Raw genomic sequence first — 16,811 nt, 5'->3', positions numbered from 1 at the left:
ACTGCAGAGTGATAATATTCTCAATTTGAGGAGGAGGGCTTGTCTGTTGTGTTTGGTGTTCGGAAATTCCATCAATACCTCCACGGTTGCCATTTTCACATTATATCTGACCACAAGCCTCTGCTGGAATTATTTGGAAAGGATAAGGTGATACCCAACCCCCATCACATCGGGATGGGAGCGGACATCAAAACCTTACTCAAAAGTTGCCTTCAATGCCAGCAGGTACAAAAGCTTTTAGCTCCATGGGCTCTGGGGCGGCCATGGGTGCCCCTCCATGTCGATTACATGGGACCCTTCTTGGACACAATGTTCCTTTTACTAATAGACACCATCTCCAGGTGAGTGGACATCTATGAAGGCTGGTCACACATATCTGCTGTCAGCATAGACCGTTTGCGACAGAGTATTGCAGTGCACGGGTGACCAGAGGAGCTTGTGTTATTAACGGGACTGCATTTACCAGCGGAGAGTTCCACACGTTTATAACTGTCAATGAAATAGCTCATATCTTATGCCCACTATCAGCATCATGAGCCAGAGCGGCACTGAGTGAAAATAGTGCAGAGAGAGAGTGAATAAAGAGTGGGGGAGAGAGGCAGAGGCACCACCAGCAGTGCCAGGAGCGAGAGTGGCCCTGGGTGATAACAGTGCGGAGAGTGAATTAAGAGCTGGGGAGAGGGACAGAGGCACCACTATGAGCGATTCAAACCAACACTGAAAAAACAAACAGTGATATCACAGGAGAGCCGGCAGGTAATTGGCTGGTGAGTATTTCAGCTTTTAGCTTTGTTAGATTTAAATTAGCAGCTCAGTAATTATCACTTGTTGATTATTATTAAATTAGTAACTTAAGGACATTAAATAAATAATAAAGGTGAAACAACAAAAACAAAGCGAGTGGAGCGGCTGTATAAAGAGTGGGAGTGGAGCAGCTTTATAAGGAGCAGGTGTTTACCTGTAAGGGAGTGGAGCGGCTGTATAAGGACCGTGAACAGAACGGCTGTATTGGTGATAGACTGTCCACCAATATCCATTATAAGCCTACCGACTCCCACAGCTACCTCGACTACAGCTACCTCACACCCCGCTTCCTGTAAGGACTCCATCCCATTCTCTCAGTTCCTTTGCCTCCGTCACATCTGTTCTGATGATGCCACTTTCAAAAACAGTTCCTCTGACATGTCTTCCTTCTTCCATAACCGAGGGTGTTTGACAGGGCCCTCAACAGTGTCCGGCCCATCTCCTGCGCGTCCGCCCTCACACCTTCCTCTCCATCCCAGAAACATGATAGGGTCCCCCTTGTCCTCACTTATCACACCACCAGCCTCCGCATTCAAAGGAACATCCTCTGCCATTTCCGCCAACTCTAGCATGATGCCACCATCAAACACATCTTCCCTTCACGCCCCTGGTGTCATTCCGCAGGGATCGTTCCCTCCGGGACACCCTGGTCCACTCCTCCATCACCCCGTACACCTCAACCCCCTCCCATGGCACCTTCCCATGCAACCGCGGAAGTTGCAACACCTGCCCCTTTACTTCACCTCTCCTCACTGTCCAAGGGCCCAAACACTCCTTTCACGTATAGAAGCATTTCACTTGCACTTCCCTCAACATAGTCTACTGCATTCGTTGCTCCCAATGCGGTTTCCTCTACATTGGAGAGACCAAACGCAGACTGGGTGACCGCTTTGCAGAACACCTTCGGTCTGTTCGCAAGCAAGACCCAAACCTCCCTGTCGCTTGCCATTTCAACGCACCACCCTGCTCTCATGCCCACATATCTTTCCTTGGCCTGCTGCAACGTTCCAGTGAAGCTCAACGCAAACTGGAGGAACAGCACCTCACCTTTCGCCTAGGCACTTTTTAGCCTTCCGGACTGAATATTGAGTTCAACAATTTTAGATCATGAAATCTCTCCTCCACGCCCACCCCCTTTCCCATCCCCCTTTATTCCAATAATTTATATAGATTTTACTTTTCCCACCTAATTCCATTATTTTTAAATGTATTTCCATCCATTGTTTTATCTCTACCTTTTAGCCTATTTTGATCCCTTCCCCCCACCCCACTCCCACCAGGGCTATCTGTACCTTGCTCGTCCTGCTTTCTACACTTAATGTCACCTATTGGCACATTGCTTGGCTAACATCACCACCTTCAGCACCTTTTTGTCCCTTTGTCTATGGCATCTTTCAGTTATCTCCACCTATCACTGGCCCTCTATCCAGCTCTACTTGTCCCAGCGCCCCTTAAACCAGCTTATATTTCACCTCTCTTCTATTTTTCCTTAGTTCTGATGAAGAGTCATACAGACTCGAAACGTTAACCGTGTTCCTCTCCACAGATGCTGTCAGACCTGCTGAGTTTTTCCAGGTGTTTTTATTGCTGTTTTTGTATAAGGAGTTTACCTGTGAGGGAGTGGAGCGGCTGTATAAAGAGTGGAGCGGAGTTTACCTGTGAGGGAATGGAGCGTCTGTATAAAGAGCGGAGCGGAGTTTACCTGTGAGGGAGTGGAGCGACTGTATAAAGAGCGGAGCGGAGTTTACCTATGAGGGAGTAGAGCGGCTGTATAAAGAGTGGAGCGGAGTTTACCTGTGAGGGAGTGGAGCGACTGTATAAAGAGCGGAGCGGAGTTTACCTGTGAGGGAGTGGAGCGACTGTATACAGCGTGGAGCAGAGTTTACCTGTGAGGGAGTGGAGCGGCTGTATAAAGAGCGGAATACAGTTTACCTGTGAGGCCGTGGAGTGGCTGTATAAAGAGTGGAGCGGAGTTTACCCGTGAGGGAGCGGAGAGGCTGTATAAAGAATGGAGCGGAGTTTACCTGTGAGGGAGTGGAGCAGCTGTATAAAGAGCGTAGCGGAGATTACCTGTGAGGGAGTGGAGCATCTATATAAAGAGCGGAGCGGAGTTTACCTGTGAGGGAGTAGAGCGGCTGTATAAAGAGCGGAGCGGAGTTTACCTGTGAGGGAGTAGAGCGGCTGTATAAAGAGTGGAGCGGAGTTTACCTGTGAGGGAGTGGAGCGACTGTATACAGCGTGGAGCAGAGTTTACCTGTGAGGGAGTGGAGCGGCTGTATAAAGAGCGGAGTGGAGTTTACCTGTGAGGGAGTGGATCGGCTGTATAAAGTACGGAGCGGAGTTTACCTGTGAGGGAGTGGAGCGGCTTTATAAAGAGCGGAGTGGAGTTTACCTGTGAGGGAGTGGATCGGCTGTATAAAGTACGGAGCGGAGTTTACCTGTGAGGGAGTGGAGTGCAGCCTCAGCAGTTGTTACCCCCTCACCAGCTGCATTATGCAGCCTGATGACAGCAGCACCAGAACAGACACACTGACTGGGCAGAAAATAGTTGATGAGTCAGGGAGGATGGCACTTGCTGAAGCTGTTGCATGGGGAGGAAGCATTTGGACAGAAGGAATTTCCATGGTGAGAGGAGGGAGGAGTAAACAGCACAGCAGGCCTGGATTCCTGATCCTTTGTGACTTTCTCAGTACAGCTGTGTTCAAAAATATAATAGGAAGAAAACATTCCAACATCACACAGCATGGAGTCTGGGCAGTAAGAGATCCCTGTGAAAACATGTGTAATCTCCTACCAGTGACGCTGAGGTGGCAATGGAACCTGGATTAAGAGTGGCTCCTCTACTGGGAGATAAAAGATCTAACCAGTCATCCACTGATGGTTCCATTCCCCACAGAATAATCAGATCACTCAAACAGGAATAATGGTATGAGTCACATGATCAATGGCCCAAAGAGATTGATAGAAGAGTAGCTGAGCTGTGGGTCAGGTAATTCTGATAGGCCAATCAGATCTCTGGAAGTTAACACTGAGAAGGACCCAAAGATGCACAATTTTAATGGAATAACAGGCAAAGGCTAGAAAAATGAGAGAAGTGCTCTGATTCTGACTGAACAAGTGGGTTACAGATATCAGTGGTTTTCAAACTGGGGTCCATGGACCCCTAGGGTCTGCAACCCAGTGACAGGTGGCAGATGTAGGCAACTGCCTAAGAAGCTATGGGCAAGAGAACATAAGCAAATGGTAGTCTCTTGTTGTTCTGCTCTTCCCTCTGCACTTACAGTGCTCTGGCTAGACTCCTGCTCTCTGTGCTTTGCTCCCATAGTGCTGCTACACTTCCTCTCCTAGATTTTGACATCATTTTCAATCAACAGCATTCAACAGGGATCATATGAACTCATTTGTGATCATCTGTGTTCAAAAGTGATCATTTAGCCATCGTTTGACATTATCTGCACTCAGAAGTGATCATTTAGCTATAATTTAACATCCCAGTAGAGATCAACTAACATCATTAGTCATCAATTGACATCAAATGGAATCACACAGCCCTCAAACAACAACATTTGTGATAACTTAGCATCATTTAATTGGCTTCAAAGTGCACAGAAGCATTGAATTGACATCAGAAGTAACCATAGAGCTTGTTCATGAAGGATAAAACCTAAGTTCCAGCAATCATGGCAAAATTTGATGAAATTTTAGACATCAGTTGATATCAACAATATCATGCCTTGGATGGAGAATGGGGAGGGGATGAGTGAGTGAGGTCTGAGTGAGGATGGGAGATGTAAGCTGGACTAGGTTTTAAAATTTATTTTAGTAGGCTTTAGTCAGCTTGCTCAACTTGGCTATTTTATACTAATATCACTTGAACAGGAAAAGAAGCCATGCTGAAGCTGTTATCCTTTTGCAACAAACTAACCCAAAACAGTAGTATGAAGCAGTCACTGACAAGCAACAGATGATTTCCTTGAAAGAAAGTACCTCAATTACTCTTTAATTGAATGATAAGTAATTAAAAATCAGCTTTTCATTAGAAGTTGTTTTATGTGGTTTCTGTATTTCTCCATTAGCATTTCTTATGAGAGAATTAAAGTGCTGTAGCAACTGGGAGAGAAATAGCATTAGCCTTGGACTCTCTATCAGTAACACATACTGCCCTTGACTGTTGATTCTACCTTAATGAATGGGACTCTTGCAAAGGTAGCAAGATAAGAGACATAGCTTAAAGGAAGGCATTCTAAGTTTAAGACAATGGGCAGAATCGCCCCGATTTGCACTAAGTGCGGTAGCGGGCAGGTAAAATGATGTTTTACCCATCGGCCGCAATGCCGGGTTTTCACGCTGTATCATCCCAAACCCGCCACATTACTTATGCATTCCTGGGAAACACCCCGTTTCCATGGTGAGTAGGGTCTCATTTGCCCACCACGCCATCACCTCGCTGCTTCATCACGCCAGGCATCACGTTTAAAAGACAGCCATGCTCAGTCCTTCCAGACCAGGACTGCAGCACAGAAGAAATGGCTCCTAAAGGCAAGAAAACTGCAGCCCTCAAGAACTTTTAGGACACCACGGAGGCCCATTGTGATGTCCTATATCCCTGCTTTGGCCACAGGAGGGGCAGCTACATTACCACTCAGTCTTGGTAGGTGATGGCAGTGGTGATCAGTGTCAATGATGCACAGAAGAGGTTGGCCATCCAATGCAGATAGAAGATGAATGGCCTCATCCATGCTGCCAGGGAATGGCAACCATCTCATCACTCTACACTCACACACTTAAACTCATCACACATTCACTGGCATGTCACTCACTGCCAGCTCAAGAGACATCACCACCCATTCTCACACACATACCCACAAGTCTCCACCTCATCACCTCTGGAGACTTTCTCCTCAGCCCCCAACATCTTGAGGCCACTAGCACAGATCAGCATATGCCCCCACACACCCTGGGATACCCTCCTTCCCCAGTACAGCCCTCATCCAGTAGCCTCTTCCTTTGCCTGAGGCCACTTCACCCCCTTCACAAAGTAACCCCAGCCCTGCAGCCACTGAAAAGCCACCCCCCGGCTAATTGCTAATCTGGTAGGTAGAGAGCTGCTGTGAGCAGCTTCCGCCTGACCACCCCCTCGACTAAAAGTGATGTGGTGCTGTCTGTGAAGCCTGGCGCTGATGACTGCGAGTACTGACTGAAGCAAGGTAGGCAAACAAACCTCGAAGTCCAGAGCGTAGTACAGCCCTCCAGGTGCACGTCGCTGATGTGCTGTTGTGAAACACGTTGGCGTGTTTTCCCATTGATGTGGGCAGACAATTCAGCGGTGGTGGGGGGGTGGGGAGCGATTCTGTGGCGGGCATGCTTATACTGAAATGCTGATTTATGACAATGAGGTTGCTGATGTCAGATTGCGGGAAACATGGCCCACCATTGACGGGCTGAGAGGATGATCAGTAGCAGATTCCCTGCCAGTAGAAATCCCAGGAAGGTGTCATGCTTCTCGGAGGCAGTGACAGTTCCTCAGCCGGTGTGAGGAGTTGAAGTTGTTGTCCGCTTCTCTTGGATTGACTACCCAATTGAAAGCGTGGAATTGGTAGAGTTTCATTGATAAGTAAACTTTTCCTATATTCTTCCTCTTTTAGTTAGTTGATGAGCTTCTAAAATTTGTTTATAATCAATTAACTTCGATAGCATTTACTAATTTGGTGTCTGAGTATTTGCCTGACGGTTATATCTCTGTCGAACTCAAACAGTATAAAAGGGCAATTTCAGTTCCAGAATTAGACCATACACAGCTAAATTAAAATAAGTTTGAAATATCAAAAGACCCCTTTTAAAACTTAGAGTAAGTGAGTGGGGCTGAGTGGGGAAGAAGGACATGACTAAGTGAGTTGAGATGGGAGGGCACGGGTGAGTAAGGGGGCGTGGGAGGTGGAATGATCGCTTTTGCTGCCTGATGATCATTTTTGATGCCTGATGATTGCTTTTGATTTCAGAGATATCTTTGAGCATGTTTCGATGGCTGATGTAAAACTTCTTCCAAATTACACCTTTTGAGTCAAATGAGTACTGTCACAAGGGTATATATTTTTTGAGGTAATCCCTGAATGCTGCCACATTTAAAATGAAGTGCTGATGAGGGAGTGGAGACCCCCTCACAATAGACCTGGAGGACAAGAGGAACAGTGAGGATGAATTGGAGTTAGAAGTATATGAGACCCACATTGAACCCCCTACTGCCCAGCTAGCAAACACAGAGCTTCTAGCAAAATTAAACACCATATTTACAAACCTAAATACAGAACAACAAGGATCCTGACAAGGCTGCTTACTGCATTTAAAAGCACCTGTAGGGACAAGTCAGGCTGCACTACTTTAGCTCCACATGATGTGGATGTGGGAGAGGCTTCTCCCATAAGGCAATATCCCTATTGTCTAGGACCAGAAAAGCTAGCCCAGGCTCAGGAGATTAACTGCATGCTGGAGCACAAACTAATAGAACCTAGCAGCAGTAGCTGGAGCTGCCCAGTTGTGCTCATGTCCAAGTCGCATGACTCCACAAGGCTTTGTATTGAATACCGAACGGTTAATGTACTGAGCAAAGCAAATTCCCACCCAATACTCCACCTAGAAGACCGCATAGATAGGGTAGGTAATGCAGCTTAAATTACAAATGTAGATTTACTCAAGAGACACTGGCAGGTTCCCTTGATCCCCGCGTGAAGCAAATCTCTGCCTTCATAAATCTGGATGGGTTATACCAGAGTTGAGTCATGCCATTTGGACTCAGAAATACCTCAGCCACATTCCAAAGGCTGATGAACCAGGTAGTGGGGGGCTTACCCAATTGTGTCATGTTCCTAGCTGACCTCCTAGTGTACAGTGACTCCTGGGAAACTCACTTAGAACAACTGGAAGCCCTCTTCCAGAAATTGCAGTCAGCTGATCTAGTGTTCAATCAGGCAAAGAGTACATTTGCTAAGGCCCAGGTGACATACCTAGGACACGTGGTGGATCAAGGACAAGTACTACCCAGAGCTACAAAGGCACAAGCAGCAGTACAGTTTCCCATTCCCTCAATGAAATGGGAAATCATGAGATTTTTAGGGGTGCATGGGTTCCACGGCAGGTTCATCCTAAACTTCAGCATGGTAGCTGCCCAATTGAAATACGTACCAGAGAAAAAAAGTAACAGTAGTATCGATCTAAAAATGCCAGGCAGCTTTCGAGGAGCTGAAAGCTATTTTAATTAATGAACCAGTGTGAGCAGCTCCAAATTTTAACCAAGCATTTAAAGCAACCATCAATGTTAGTGACCTCGGGGTCCAGGAGGACAGATGAGGAACAGAGAGACCAACTGGGTATTTCTCCAAAAATCTAAACAAACATTAAAACATATTCCACAGTAGAATTGGAAGCTCTGAGTTTATTACTGGTGTCAAACATTTTGAGATATGTGTTTGAAATGGATACAAATAGACCACAGTCTATACCGACCATTACCCTTTGACCTCTGCAGAGAAATTCAAATTCAGAATGCAAGGTTATTTTATTGAGATTTGTTTCTCCAACCATATCCCCTAAAAATCACTCACATTGAAGGGAAATTGACTGTGATTGTGGACTCTCCAGAACATGAGAGTCAGTTAGAACTGTTGGGATAATTCAAACCAAGGCTATGAGAGTGAATGGATGAGAGTGTGGTTTTTGTGTGTTTTGTGCTTTTATATCTTGTAATAAAATGAAAGTGAATCTCATTTCATTTTTTGTGATGGGGAGGTGTCACGAGACTGTGTCCTTTTATATTTTGAAAATCTGATTTTCAATTTTTGACTGATTAAACATTATGCAATCTGAACTGACACAGCAAACTACTTAAAAATGCAAGGCCACATTCCAAATTGAAGGTGAGAAACAAATACTTCAACCTCAGGGGATTGTGAAGGGAGAGACATGTCCTCTAATGCAAACAATCATTGAAACTCACAACGTCTAAGGAAGAGATATTAATAATGCAAATTACTGGATAATGAAAGTATAACCACAACAGACTGATACGACCAAAACCTCTTGGGAATACGCGATGGGTGAAGTATTTCAAGGCAAGGCTGTCCAGCCACTAGAGAGAGATTGCAAGTGATACAGGTGTTGTGAAGAAAGACTTCAGCAGAGGAAACAGGCTGAAGACTGCTTTCTCTCCCCTCCTCTCTTTTGGAATAAGAGTGTGACCTGGTTTGAGAAGCGAACTCTACTAAAAACCTACCAGTGAACTGAGATCTTGGAATAATTGCAACATCTTCTACATCTGACCCATCCATGAATCCAGCCAACCCTGGCCGCGGTGTTTAGAACCTATGCTTCAAGGACACTCAAATGACACTTAACCGTATAGTCTATTACCCTTTTTTTTATTGTACTCCAACTACCCTTATTTCTAGTAAGTGTGTGTCTGTGTGTGTGTGTCTGTTGGAATGCCTGCACGAGAGCTGTATGCTTGATGTCACATTTTTATTATTTTTCTATGTTTAATAAATTTGCTGTTCCTTTGACAGAAAAATATTGTTTGATTGGCTCCTTATTGCTCACAGCTTAAATAGTTAAATATGTTCTGATCTGTAAAAGGCATTTCCTTCTGAAAAGGAAATTTAAAAATTTGTTGAAACCAACTGAGGAGGTGGAATTGAGAGAAGAAAGTCCACACATTCTCACATTAGTGATTCCTTTTGAATGCATCTGAAAGCAAACCTTATTAAAATTTTCTGGTAAGACTGCTCACTTAATGCTATATCCATGCTCCTGCTTTCTTTAGGCTCCAGCACTCTACAAGCTCCTGCTCTATTTGTGCTCCTGCTCTCCCTCTGTACTCCTGCTCTCCCCATGCTCTTTCTCTCTCCGTGCTCCCACATTCTCCATGCTCCTGCTCTCTCGGGGCTCCTGCTCGCTCTATGCTCCTGCTCTTTCTGCATGCTCCAGCTCTCTCTCTGTGCTCCTGGTTGCCCCATGTGCCTGCTTTCCCCATGCTCCTACTCTCCTTGTGCTCCTGCTCTCTCCTACCTCCTGCTTTCTCTGTGCTCCAGTTCTCACCAGGCTCCTGCTCTCTCTCTGTGCTACTGATTTCTCAGTTCTTCAGCTCTCTCTCCATGCTCCAGCTCTCTCTCGCTGTGCAACTGCTCTCTTTGTGCTCCTGCTCTCACCGTGCTCCTGCTCTCTCGGTAACCTTGTTCTCTCCATGCTCCTTCTCTCTCACCGTGGTCCTGCTCTCCCTTTGCTTCTGCTGTCTCGGGGCTCCTGCTCTCCCAATATGCTTCTCTCCATGCTCCTGTTCTCCCCATGCTCCTACTCTCCCTGCACACCTTGTCTCCCTGTGATTTTGCTCTCTCCCAGCTCATGTTCTCTCCATTCTCCTGCCCTCTTTCTGTGCTCTGGCTCTCTCACTGTGCTCAATCTCTCTCTGTGCTCCTAATCTTTCCATGCTCCTGCTTTCTCCATGTCCCTGCTCTCTCTGTCCTCCTACTCTGTCTCTGTGCTCCTGCTCTGTCCCACCTCCTGCTCTTTCTCAATGCACCAGCTCTGTCTCTGTCCACCAGCTCTCTCCATGCTCATGCCCTCCCTCTGCTCCTGCTCTCGCCATGCTCCTGCTCTCTCCATGCTTGGGCTCTTTCCATGCTCCTGCTCTGCACTTGCTCCTGCTCTCCCTGTGCTCCTGCTCTCTCCCACCTCCAGATCTCCAAGCTCCTGCTCTCACCGTGCTCCTACTCTCTCTCTCTGTGCTACTGATCTCGCAGTTCACCTGCTCTCTCTCCATGCTCCAGCTTTCTCTCTGTGCACCTGCTTTTTCTGAGCTCCTGCTCTCTCTGTGTTCCTGCTCTCTCTCTCTGTGCTCATGCACTCCCCCGCTCCTGCTCTCTCCATGCTCCTGCTATATCTGTGCTCCTGGTGTTTCTCTGTACTCCTGCTTTCCCCGTGCTCTTGCTCTCTCTATGCTCCTGCTCTCTGTGCATTCACCAGTTGTCTCTCCATTCTCCTGCTCTCCCTGTCCTCCTGCTCTCTCCCACCTCCTGCTCTCTCAGTGCTCCTGCTCTCCACATACTCCTGCTCTCTCTGTACTGCTGCTGTCTCACTGCTTCTGCCCTCTCCATGTTCCTGCTCTTTCTCCATGTTTCTGCTCTCTCCTTGCTCCTGCTCTCTCCATGCTCCTGCTCTCCCCCACCAGCTGCTCTCTCTGTGCTCATGCTCTCACCATGCTCCTGCACTTTCTCTGTGCTATTGATCTCTCAGTTCTCCTGTTTTCTCTCCGTACTCCTGCTGTCCCCGTGCTCTTGCACTCTACGTGCTCCAGCTCTCTCCACGCTCCTGCTTTCTCTGTGCTCCTGGTCTCTCTCTGTGCTCCTGATCTCCCCATACTCCTCAACTCTCTGTGCTCCTGCCCTCTCTGAGTTCTGGCTCTCTCCATGCTCCTACTCACTCTGTGCTCCTTCTCATTCTGTGCTTGGCTGTCCCTGTTCTCCTGCTCTCTCCATGCACATGCTTTTTCACTGTGATCCTGCTCTCTCCATACTCCTGTTCTCTCTGTACCCCTGCTCTCTCCCTACTCCTGCTCTTTCTGTTCCCCTGCTCTCGCTGTGTTCCTGCTCTCTCTCTCTGTGTTTCTGCTGTCTCTGTGTTCCTGCTGTCTCTCTGTGTTTCTGCTCTCTCCATATTCCTGCTCTCTCCACACTCCTGCTCTCTCAGTGCTCTTGCTCTCTCTATACTCCTGTTCTCCCTGTGCTTCTGTTCTCTCTCTGTATTCCTGCTCTGTCTTTGTGCTCCTGCACTCCCTGTGCCCCTGCTCTCCCTGTTCTCCTGCTCTCTTCATTTTCTTGCCTTCCAACCTCCTGCTCTCTCTGTACTCTTGCTCTCTTAATGCTCCCCCTCTCTCTCCATGCTCCTGCTCTCTTTCTCTGCTCCTGCTCCCTCTCCGTGCTTTTGATCTCTCTGTGCTCCACCACCCTCAGTTTTCCTGCTCTCTCTAAGTTCCTGATCTCTCTATGTCCCTGCTCTTTCTCTGTGCTCATGCCCTCCCACTGCCCCTGCACTCTCCGTGCTCCTGCTTTCTCCCTGCTTCTGCTTTCTACTGTGCCCCTGCTCTCTTGTGCTTCTGCTCACTCTCTGTTCTGCTGCTCTTCCCGTGTCCCTGCACTCTCTGTGCTCCTGCTCTTCTCATTCTCCTGCTCTCTCCATGCTCTTGCCCTCCCCATGCTCCTGCTTTCGTCATTCATTTTCTATCTCTTTGCTGCTGCCTGCCCCATCCTCCTGCTCTCTCCATGCTTCTGCTCTCGCTGTTCTCTTGCTTACTCTGTGCCCCTGCTCTCTCTATGCTTCTGCTCACCCAGTGCTCCTGCTCTCTCTGTACTCCTGCTCTCTTAATGCTCCCCCTCTCTCTCCATGTTCCTGCTCTCTTTCTCTGCTCCTGCTCCCTCTCCGTGCTTTTGATCTCTCTGTGCTCCACCTCTCTCGGTTCTCCTGCTCTCTCTGTGTTCCTGCTCTCTCTATGTCCCTGCTCTTTCTCTGTGCTCATGTCCTCCCCCTGCCCCTGCACTCTCAGTGCTCCTGCTTTCTCCCTGCTTCTGCTTTCTACTGTGCCCCTGCTCTCTCGTGCTTCTGCTCACTCTATGTTCTACTGCTCTCCCCGTGTCCCTGCACTCTCTGTGCTCCTGCTCTTCTCATTTTCCTGCTCCCTCCATGTTCCTGCCCTCCCCATGCTCCAGCTTTCACCGTTCATTTTCTCTCTGCTGCTGCCTGCCCCATCCTCCTGCTCTCTCCATGCTTCTGCTCTCACTGTTCTCTTGCTCACTCTGTGCCCCTGCTCTCTCTATGCTTCTGCTCACCCAGTGCTCCTGCTCTCTCGGTGCTCCTGTTCTTGCTATGCACAGAGAAAGCAGAGATAGCTCCATGCTGCTCTCTCTGTTCTGCTGCTCTTCCAATGCTCCTGCTCTCTCCGTGCATCTGCTTTCCCCATGCTCCTGCTCCCTCTGTGCTCCTGCTCTCTCTCTGTGCTCCTGCTCTCTCCGTGCTCCTGCTGTCTCTGTGCTCCTGTTCACTCTGTTCCGCTGCTCTATCTGTGCTTCTGCTCTCCCTGTGCTCCTGCTTTCTCCATGCTTCTGGCTTTCTCTCTATGCTCCAGCTCTCTCCGTGCTCCTGCTCTCTTTCCATGCTCCTACTCTCCCATGCCCATGCTGTCTCCATTCTCCTGCTATCTCTCTATGCTCCTGCCCTCTCTCGTACTTCTGCTCTCTCTCCATGCTCCTGCTCTCTCTCCATGTGCCTGCTTTCTCTCCGTGCTCCAGCTCTTTCTCCCTACTCCTGCAGTCTCCATGCTTCTGCTCTCCCTCTGTGCTCCTGCTTTCTCAATGCTCCTGCGCTCTCTTTGCTCCTGCTCTCTCCTTACTGCTGCTCTCTCACTGTGCTCCTGCTCTCTCCCATAATCCTGCTCTTCCTCCATGCTCCTGCTCTCTTTCTGTGCTCCTGTTCTCTTTCAATACACCTGTTCTCTCTTTAACCTCATGCTCTTTCCATGCTCCTGCTCACTCTCTGTGCTCCTGCTCTCTCTGTGGTCCTGTTACCTCCATGCCCGTGATCTCTCCCTGTGATCCTGCTCTTGCCGTGCTCCTGCTCTCTCAATGCTCCTGCTCTCTCTATGCTCCTGCTGTCTCTGTATTCCTGCTCACTCCCTGCTCCTGCTCCCTCTTGCTCCGCTGCTGCTTTTGCTCTGTGACCCTGACCTATCTGTGCTCCTTTCCGCTCTGTTCCCCTGCTTTCTCTGCACTTCTGCTCTCTCTGTACTCCTGCTTGCTCTATGATTCTGGCTTTCTCTCTGTGCTCCTGGTCTCTCCATGCTCCTGCTTTCTTTCCATGCTCCTACTCTCCCATGCCCATGCTGCCTCCATTCTCCTCCTATCTCTCCATGCTGATTCTCTTGCCCGCACTTCTCTTCTCTCTCCATGCTCCTGCACTCTCTCTGTGTTCTTGGTCTCTCCCTGTGCTCCTGCTCTCTCTCTCTCCATGCTCCTGCTCTTTCTCCGTGCTCCTGCTCTTTCTCCCTACTCCTGCACTCTCAATATTCTGCTCTCCTTCTGTGCTCCTGCTATCTCCATGCTCCTACTCACTCTCTTTGGTCCTGCTCATTCTTTGCTGCTGCTCTCTCCCTGTGCTCCTGCTCTCTCTCCATGATCCTGCTCTCCTTCCATGCTCCCGATATCTTTCTGTGCTCCTGTTCTCTCCCCATGCACCTGTTCTCTCTCTATCCTCCTGCTCTCTCCATGCTCCTGCTCACTCTCTGTGCTCCCGCTCTGTCCATGGTCCTGTTATCTCCATGCTCCTGATCACTCCCTGTGGTCCTGCTCTTGCCATGCTCGTGCTCTCTCTTTCTCTGCTCCTGCACTTGCTCTGTGATCCTGACCTATCTGTGCGCCTGTTCCCTCTGTTCCCCTGCACTTCTGCTCTCCCTGTGCTCCTGCTTTCTCCATGCTTCTGGCTTTTTCACTGTGCTCCTGATCTCTCCATGCTCCTGCTCTCTTTCTGTGCTCCTACCCTGCCATGCCCATGCTGTTTCCATTCTCCTGCTATCGCTCCATGCTCATGCCCTCTCTCTGCACTTCTCTTCTCTCTCCATGCTGCTGCACTCTCTCTGTGTTCCTGCAAACTCCATGCTCCTGCTCTCTCCCCGTCCTCTTGCTGTCTCTCCATGCTCCTGCTCTTTCTCCCTATTCCTGCACTCTCCCTGCTCCTGCTCTCTCTTTGCTGCTGCTCTCTCCTTATGCTCCTTCTCTCTCCCCATGATCCTGTTCTCTCGCCATGCTCCTGTTATCTTTCTGTGCTCCCGTTCTCTCTCCATGCACCTGTTCTCTCTCTATCCTCCTGCTCTCTCCATGCTTCTGGTCTCTCTGTGCTCCTGGTCTCTCTGTGCTCCTGGTCTCTCCAGCTGCTGCTTGCTCCATGCTCCTGCTCTCTCCATGCTCCTGCTCCCTCTCTCTCTGCTCCTGCTTTTGCTCTGTGCTCCTGCTCTCTCTGTGCTCCTGCTCTCTCCATGCTCTTGCTCTCCATCCATGCTCCTAATCTCTCTCCTAGCTTCTGCTCTACCCATGCTCCTGCTCACTTCCTGTGGTCCTGCTCCCTCTCTGTGCTTCTGCTCTCTTTCCATGCACCCGTTCTCTTTCCATACTCTTGCTCTCTCCATGCACCAGCTCTGTCTCCATGCTTCTGCTCTTTCTCCCTGCTCCTGCTCTCACCATGCTTCTGCCCTCCCTCTCTGCTTCTGCTCTCTCTCTCTGTACCTCTGTTCTCTCCATGCTCGGGCTGTATCCTTGATCCAGTTCTCTCTGTATTCCTGACCTTCATGTGCTGCTGCTCTTTCAGAGCTGCTACATTCTCCCAGTGATCCTGCTCTCCCTCCATGATCCTGCTCACTCTCCATGATCCGGCAATCTCTCCATGCTCCTAGCCTCTCTCCATGCTCCTGCTCTCTCTCCATGCTATTGCTCTCTCTTTGCTCCTGTGCTGTCTCTACCCTTGCTCGCTCTCCAGGATCCTGGTCTCTCTTTGCTCCTGCTCTCTCCATGTTTCCAGCAGATAAACAGGAACATCATGACCTGAAGGTCTCCTCGAAGCCACTAACCATCCTGACTTGGAAATATATTACGATTCCTTGATTATTGCTGGGACAAAATCCTGACACTCTCTCCCTAACAGCACTGTAAGTGTACCTGCACCACATGGACTGCAGCGGTTCATCAATGTGGCTCACCACCACCTCCTCAAGCGCATTTAGGGATGGGCATTAAAAATGCTGGCCTACCTGGTGATGCCCATGTCCTGTGAAAGAATAAAATAAAATTGGGCATTGTGATGATAGCAGCATTCTACCCTAATATTCTGGCCCTTCCGAGTTGCCAGCTGACACCAATATATCCTGGCAATTCAGACCTTTGTATCTGCAACTTAATGTTTTAGTATTTTGAATCTATTTCAATTATTTTTATATCCTTTATCCTTCCATGCTCTGTTACTTTTCCCTTCACTGAGGTGGTGACATTCTCCTTAAAACATTCTTTCCTGGGTGTTGTCCAAGCTGCTCTGTATTGGCCAATGAGGGACTCAGATGGTTTGATGAAGAGTTGGTGAAGCTGACAAGTGCGGGGACAGGGAGACTCCCAGTGACAGAGGCTGAGATCTGGATGAAAGCTCTGGATGGGAGTGCAATCATCGCTCAGCAAATCCTCAGAGCAACAGAATCAAGCTGTTGATCCATTTGAATGTTTTGCAGGGTTTACAGGCCAGTGGGGAGACCACATCTTGAACATTGTGAGCAGTTTTGCTCTCCTTATTTAAGGAAGGTTATAAATGCATTGGAGGCAGTTCAGAGGAGGTTTATTAGATTAATACCTGGAATGAGCAGGTTGTCTTATGAGGAAAGGTTAGACAGACTGAACTTGTTCCCACTGGAGTTTAGAAAAGTGAGGGCTGAATTGATTGAAGTATATCAGATCCTGAATGGTAGTGACAAGCTGGACTTGGAGAGGATGTTTCCTCTTGTCGGTGAATCCAGAATCCAGATGCTGAAGATGTTGACTTATTAGTGGTACAGTCCCATAGGGACCAGACATCCTCCAATATGTTTAAAGCAGCTTCCAACACTGCACATGAAAGAAGCAAAACCTCCAGAGAAACACTGACCTCTTCCAGTAGGACTAAATAGGACATAATGCATCTCCCAATGTTAGCTTCTTCCAGCACCCATAACCTCTGGTCCTTCCCAACCATTCCTCTCTCAATCTTCCCTTAATAAGACTATGCTGATGTCTAGCAGGCCGAGTGCCATGGTTCACCCCACAAACAACAGCTGTTCAATTTATTGCCAGTGTTAAAGGTTGGTCTGAACATCCTGTACAGTTCTGATGCAGTTGACCAGACTGTGAAGATCATTGTCAGCAGTACCACAGATCAATGACAGAAATAAAATTGTAACG

The sequence above is a fragment of the Carcharodon carcharias genome, chromosome 17 (assembly GCF_017639515.1).
Source record: "Carcharodon carcharias isolate sCarCar2 chromosome 17, sCarCar2.pri, whole genome shotgun sequence".
Lineage (NCBI taxonomy): Eukaryota > Metazoa > Chordata > Chondrichthyes > Lamniformes > Lamnidae > Carcharodon > Carcharodon carcharias.
This window is presented reverse-complemented; position numbering follows the sequence as displayed.